Raw genomic sequence first — 7,391 nt, forward strand, 5'->3', positions numbered from 1 at the left:
CATTGACCGAAAGCGATAGACAAATGGTCGAACTAGTAGTTTGGCCGAAAAAGTCCGGTCGTCTGGACGAATCGATCGTTGGCCGAAAATGCCGTTTAGCCGAAATGGATTTGGCCAAATGTCAATGACTGAACGCGTAAAATAATGGTCAAAAATGGCCTTTTTGTTAATTGACCATTGAACACGTAGCCTCTCTACTTTTAAGTCGATACTGCACTTCAGACCAAAAGACATTTAGCCAAGTACCATTTAGCAAAACTAAACCATTTAGCAAACGGAAACTGTTATCAGGTCAAAACTGGTTTGACCGAAAAGGAATAACTCAATTCCTTAAACCTCACTCAACAACTAAGCGAGGGTGAAAAATATAGCACATAGTGAACATATCTATTTCTTTAAATTCAACTAATGAATCTTCTGGATGCACGTAAATTAATCATTTTTTGTAAACGTTGTTTTGAACTCGATGCACAGATTCGGATAATTATTTTGAAATACGGAAGCACCATGCTGTTACTTAACTTTTATCCTCCACAACTGGCCCAGTTAGGGATAAAAATTAAAGTTTTTCTTGTCAGATTTGAGAGAAAGTTAACGATTTAATTGGCTTTGACCGCAAAAAATCTTTATTTTTCTACCAGGCGGCTGGGCTCATGCTCACCTTTGCAGTCGAGGCTGCGAGAGTTTATTATTTATTACCAGACTAAGGCCGGAGTGGCCTGTGCTGCACATAAAAGTCTTCTCCATTCAGCTCGGTCCATGGCTGCACTTCGCCAACCACGCAGTCTGCGGAGGGTCCGCAAATCGTCCTCCACCTGATCGATCCACCTTGCCCGCTGCGCACCTCGCCTTCTTGTTCCCGTCGGATCGTTGTCGAGAACCATTTTCACCGGATTACTGTCCGACATTCTGGCTACGTGCCCGGCCCACCGCAGTCTTCCGATTTTCGCGGTGTGAACGATGGATGGTTCTCCCAACAGCTGATGCAACTCGTGGTTCATTCGCCTTCTCCACGTACCGTCCGCCATCTGCACCCCACCATAGATGGTACGCAGCACTTTCCCTTCAAAAACTCCCAGTGCGCGTTGGTCCTCCACGAGCATCGTCCAGGTCTCGTGTCCGTAGAGAACTACCGTTCTTATAAGCGTTTTGTAGATAGTCAGTTTGGTACGGCGGCGAACTCTATTCGATCGGAGCGTCTTACGGAGTCCAAAGTACGTACGATTTCCAGCCACTATGCGCCTCCGAATTTCTCTGCTGGTATCGTTATCGGCGGTCACCACCCAAGTAACCATTAAGCCGTAAAAACCGACTTTATTTCGGTTCTATAGTCGCATAAAAACTTGAACAACAGTGCTAATAAGATCTAAATTATATTTTAGTGCTGCTCAAAAGCCGCTTTTGGCGAATTATTTGGCTGATATAGTGTTTAGATATAGATTTGGCTGATACCAATTTTTCCACGCCTATGCCAAAATGTCAAAATTTTTAGACGAGTTGGAACGGGATGAAAAAAAAAGAAATAAAAATTAATTGTTTGTGTTCTTTCTTTTTTCTTCTCATTGATTCGATGATTTTTTTGTTTATTATATTTAATTACGGGATTGAACTATTGAACTGTGTTTGATCGTTTATGTTCAGGTTTGCTGCTTTACCATCTGATCCATCACGGATTTGAATGGGTGTATTGCTGGGAAGGGATAAAAACACAAGGATTTTATCTGCCTTCGAATCAAAGGGCGAGAAACTTGGCGATAAAGCATTGAACGAGGCATTGGAAATGAAAAATGAATATCTCGCTTAACAATTGATTAGGGCCTACAATGAAAAGTAAACAAATTCAATTTTAACACCCTTCGATAGCATTCTCTAATAGCTACTTATAGTATAAAAATGTTCCGCATCTTCAATTAAATTACTTGGAAAAAACTAATTTTTGATTGGGCCTATTACGTGTTATTTTCAAAATATGTGTAGGTCCACCCTAAAAAACGGCCAAGCCACTCGTTTTTTGCCTTTCTCGTACAACTAAGTTGTACCGAAAGGCTATCATTTCACTCCAAATTCGAACTCTTAATAGAAGTCCCGGAGACCCATAGTGTTATATACCATTCAACTCAGCTCGATGAGCTGAAAAAATGTCTGTCTGTCCGTGTGTGCGTGTGTGTGTGTGTATGTGTGTGCGTGTGTGTGTGTGCACAAAATGCCATAAAAAACATTAGCCAAATTTTCACATAGAAACTCTTAACCGATTTTCTTGCAACAAGTTGCATCCGACAGAGACTAAAACGCTGTTGATCACTATTGAATTTCATAATAATTGCAAATTGCAAAAATACTATATATAATAGCCCTGTTTGTCTGTCCGGTGACTAGCCAACCAGACGCAGCACGCGGGGAAATTCTCACAAAAAAAATAAAATATTTCACACTTTAATTCTTTTTTACTATCAGATGCAGAAAACAAAACCAGTGACACCCTTAGACAACCAGACACAGCATTTGATGAAAAAAAAATCACAGACAACAGACGTTGAAAATTCTGATTGAAAAAAAAAACACTTGCCACGGGCGCTACAGCGTCCATAAATAAACTAGTAGATAATATTAAAATAGTGATGAGACATAGTCACATAGAACAATAATGTGTTATGAAAAATGCTTTGCATCTATGAATATTTTTGAAGTTTATCCGTGGCTTGCTCCCATTAAGAGTTTCATCGTACTATAAAGATACTCGTGTTGCACGCATTTAGGCGTAAGTATGCTCTTCGTTCAGTTTCATAGTACTATGGAATTGTCCGAAAGTTAAAATTCGAACATAGGAAATTCGAGAAACTTTTGGCAGCGCCATCTGTCGTCTACTAGTGTAAATTTTCTATCATAACATTAGACGTTGTAACTGTTTTGCCTTTCTTGTACATCATCGAGGTGTAAGCGTAAAGGCTACATTTATTACCTTTTTGCGCGAGAAAGGCGCCATCGTCGCTAGGTGGATTAATCTGGGTTTTCTGTCTGGGATAAGCCTTCTCCAACTTCGGGCCGATAACGGGAATTTTTTCCGAACCGTCATCGGCCCGACCTCGGAGAAAGAAAATTTCCCCTCCCGAAAAGCCTTATCCCGTGTTTACTTTCGAAAAATGCCTTAAACAAAGGGTCTATGAATGACAAGCAAATGCAGAATGACTTATCAAGATGGCCTATTCCGGAGAAACAAATGAAAATAGACTTAAAATTTTATTTTAACAATTTCGACATATTTTTGCATGTTTTCGACGCAATTAAGGTTATGGATGGATAGATAGTGTTGATTATGTGGTTTTAGGAGCTTTTGCTGCTACAAATATCATAAACCTGGGAAATAGGAATAGAAATTGCGATGCATTTTTTTCGAACGGCATTTTCTCAATGTTTACGTTTTGGCTGTAGGCCCTTTTCAAATGTTGCGCGAGATATATGTAATTAATTGGCAGCAACTTTTTTTTTTTGTATTTAAGAAGCCTATCTGAAGGTATTTTTTAGGTAAAGATTAATAAAATATCGCCGTAGAACACATTCACAGCTCATACAGCATTTATCCGGCATGGTCCATGCAATGTGTTGTAGACTATGATTTATAAAAAAATGTTTCTAATGTGAGTGAAAGAGACAGATTATAAAATTCTAGGTGTGATTGTTATTGATTCTACCAAAACGTCATAGATAGTAGCTCTAAATTGGTAATAATAATTCCCTTATTCGGCTTGAAGTCACAAGGCTTATATCAAAGTGTTATATACCGATATACGGCTTCTTTTAATGCTTGAAGTTTATACGGCTAATTAGCACTTAAAAATCATATATACAGCTTATAGGCACTGAAATGTTGTTATATGGTTTATATAAGGCTTATTAGAGTGCTTAATGGTTACCTATGGGCAGGGAGCCCAAGTACACGAATTCTTCACCCACCTCGATTTCGTCACCACCGATAGAAACTCGTGGTGGGTGGCTTACATTGGTGGGTGGCCTCTTCCTATCATGTCTTCGTCTTCGACGTGTTGATGACTAGTCCAATCCGTTTAGCTTCGCTTTTCAGTCTGATGCAGGCTTCCTCCATCCTCTCAAAGATATGTGCCATGATATCAATGTCATCGGCGAAACCAAATAACTGGACGGACTTCGTGAAAATCGTACCACTCGCGTCAATCCCTGCCCTTCGTATTACTCCCTCCAAAGCGATGTTGAATAGCAGACACGAAAGACCATCACCTTGCCGTAACCCTCTACGCGTTTCAAAGGGACTCGAGAATGCCTCTGAAACTCGAACTACGCACATCACCCGATCCATCGTCGCCTTGGTCAACCGTATCAGTTTATCCGGAAATCCGTTTTCGCGCATTAGCTGTCATAGCTGGTCCCGATCGATTGTATCATATGCGGCTCTGAAGTCGATAAATAGATGATGTGTGGGCACGTTATATTCGCGGCATTTCTGCAATACCTGACGTATGGCGAACACCTGGTCTGTGGTAGAGCATTCACCCATAAATCCCGCCTAGTACTGCTTCACGAACTCTCTTGCAATCGATGTTATTCGGCGGCATAAACTTTGGGAGATTACCTGTAGGCGGCGTTCAGAAATGTGATTGCGCGGTAGTTGCTACAATCCAGATTATCACCCTTTTTGTAGATGAGACACACGACACCTTCCATCCACTCCTGCGACAGAACCTCATCCTCCCAAACCTTGGTAATCACCCAGTGCAGCGCTCTAGCCAGTGCCTCACCACCGCGTTTAAACAGCCCTCATGGTAGTTAGTCAACTCCAGGAGCTTTGTTGTTTTCAGCCGGCCGATCTCCTCCTGGAGATTCGGAGACGGAAGTCGCATGTCCTGCGCGCGTGCTCCTAGGTTCATTACCATACCGCCACCGTTGTCTGCCATATCGCCATTCAGGTGCTCTTCGTAGTGCTGCCGCCACCTTTGGATCACCTCACGCTCGTTTGTAAGATGGTTCCCGTTTATGTCCTTACACATATCGGGCTGTGGCACGTGGCCCTTACGTGAACGGTTCAACTTCTCATAGAACTTTCGTGTGTTATTAGCGCGGTACAGTTCCTCCGTCTCTTCACGGTCTCGATCTTCCTGCTGGCACTTTTTCTTCCGGAAAATCGAGTTTTATCTGTTCCGCTCCCGTTTGTATCGTGCCTCGTTCGCCCTCGTGCGGTGTTGCAGCAATCTCGCCCATGCTGCATTCTTCTCCTCAACTAACTGCTCACTTTCGGCGTCATACCAGTAATTTATCTGATTCTAGTGCAGCGGTTGCGGTGCTTCCAATGGCGGATCAAATATCTCTTCAGCCATCTTCAAGAGATGCTGCGCCTAGCTGCTCTTCCGTTGGGAGTGCCACTTCCAGCTGCTGCGCGTAGTCTTGGGCTAGTCTACCATCTTGTCTTGCCGCCCAATGTTTAGCCGCGGCTGACGACTCCGACGCGTGTTGATCACCGTCGAGAGTTTTGAGCGCAGACATACTGCAACGAGGTAGTGGTCGGATTCAATATTTGCACTGCGGTATGTGCGTACGTTCGTGATGCCGGAGAAGAATTTGCCGTCGATTAGAACGTGGTCGATTTGGTTTTCCGTTAATTGATTAGGTGATTTCCATGTGGCCTTTCCTCGGGAGCCTGCAAAGTTTATGCATCATTGGCCGTTGTCGTTCGATACGGTATGCAGACTATCCGGTCCGATGACCGGTCTATACATTTCCTCCCTTCCTACCTGGGAGTTCATGTCACCGATGACGATTTTGACGTCCCGCAGTGGGCGTATGTCTGCCATCGTATGTCTGCTCCAGCTGCGCATAGAACGCTTCTTTCTCGTCGTCGGATTTCCCTTCGTGTGGGCAGTGCACGTTGATGATGCTATAGTTGAAGAAACGACCTTTTATCCTCACCTTGCACATCCTTGAGTTGATTGGCTGCCACCCAATCACGCGTTAGTGCAACTGTCCCAGCACTATGAAGCCGGTTCCCAGCTTGGTGCCACAGCTTTGGTAGAAGGTAGCCGCTTATTGCCCGCTTTTCCACACTTTCTGTCCTGTCAAGCAGATTTCCTGCAGCGCTACGACATCAAAGTTGCGGGGATGTAGTTCATCGTAGATCATCCTGTCGCAACCTGCGAAGCCTAGCGACTTACAGTTCCAAGTTGCAAGATTCCAATCGTGTTCCTTTATTCGTCGCGTATTATCTTCTATGTCGTTCGCAATGATTTTTCTTAAAGCGGCTTATTGGGCCTGCGCAAACCTCCTGTCTCGTCGGAGGGCCATCGTGTCAGGGCTGTTTAACGTCCCACCCAATGAGAATAGATAGAAGGTGAGGAAGAAGACCAAATGCAAGTGTATTAGTGGATGATGGAAAATGTAAACAGCAAATGGTGACGTACATGTTTGCACGGCTTCTTATGGGAGCTCGTTTGAATGTAGTAGTGAGAGCTTTTTCGCCATACACGTAAGGCACACACACAATATATGGATTTCCATACCTTAGTATTTATTTTCATTGCGTCCCACCTAATACCAGGACCAGGGATGCCAGACATACAGACATGTCTGTATTTATACAGACATTTGGTCTTGCATACAGACATCATACATATTACATACATTATACAGATTTTTGATTGAAGTTACAGACTTTTACAGACATTCAATTTTCGAAAACTATGGGCTGCCAAACAAAATGCTGTTTGGCTTTCTAATTAAATTATTTTGGGTTTTCAAACAAAACCGTTATGGGGATTTCATATGGAATTCTCTAAGGTTTCCAAACGGTATAATTTTGGAATTTTGAGCGGAGCCTTTTAGCGGCTTCTGAACGGGATCCCTTTTGGGTTCCAAACAGAATCCTTTTATAATTTTAAACGAAAAGATTCTTTGATTTCTTTCGGAATCCTAAAAAGATTCCATTCAGAAGTCCAAAATTAATCCATTCTGAAACCCAAAAGGATCCCGTTCAAAAGCCCAAAAGATATCCGTTCGTTCGGATTTCCGTACAGAATTTTGTGATCTTCCAAACGTAATCCTTCTGAGTTTACTAACGGAATCCCTTTAAGCTTCTGAACGTAGTTCTGTCAGTTCACTTGTCATAAGATGTGATAGTATTATCATATTTTATTCCACCACCTGATAGAAGCTTTTCAGTAACTTCCAAAATACGTATTTCGACCTCGTCAGCAATCTTACTTGTCTTCACTTTACAGTACCTCGTACTTGACTCGACTAAGTCTAACACCGAATTTTGGATTAATGAAAACTTGATATTTTACGTTGCCAAAAGTGCATGAATTTTTAATTATTTTCTAATTCATGTGCCTTCTAAACTCCTTACAGACAAATACAGACATTTTGCCGAG

Source organism: Armigeres subalbatus, chromosome 1 (assembly GCF_024139115.2).
Source record: "Armigeres subalbatus isolate Guangzhou_Male chromosome 1, GZ_Asu_2, whole genome shotgun sequence".
NCBI classification, from domain to species: domain Eukaryota; kingdom Metazoa; phylum Arthropoda; class Insecta; order Diptera; family Culicidae; genus Armigeres; species Armigeres subalbatus.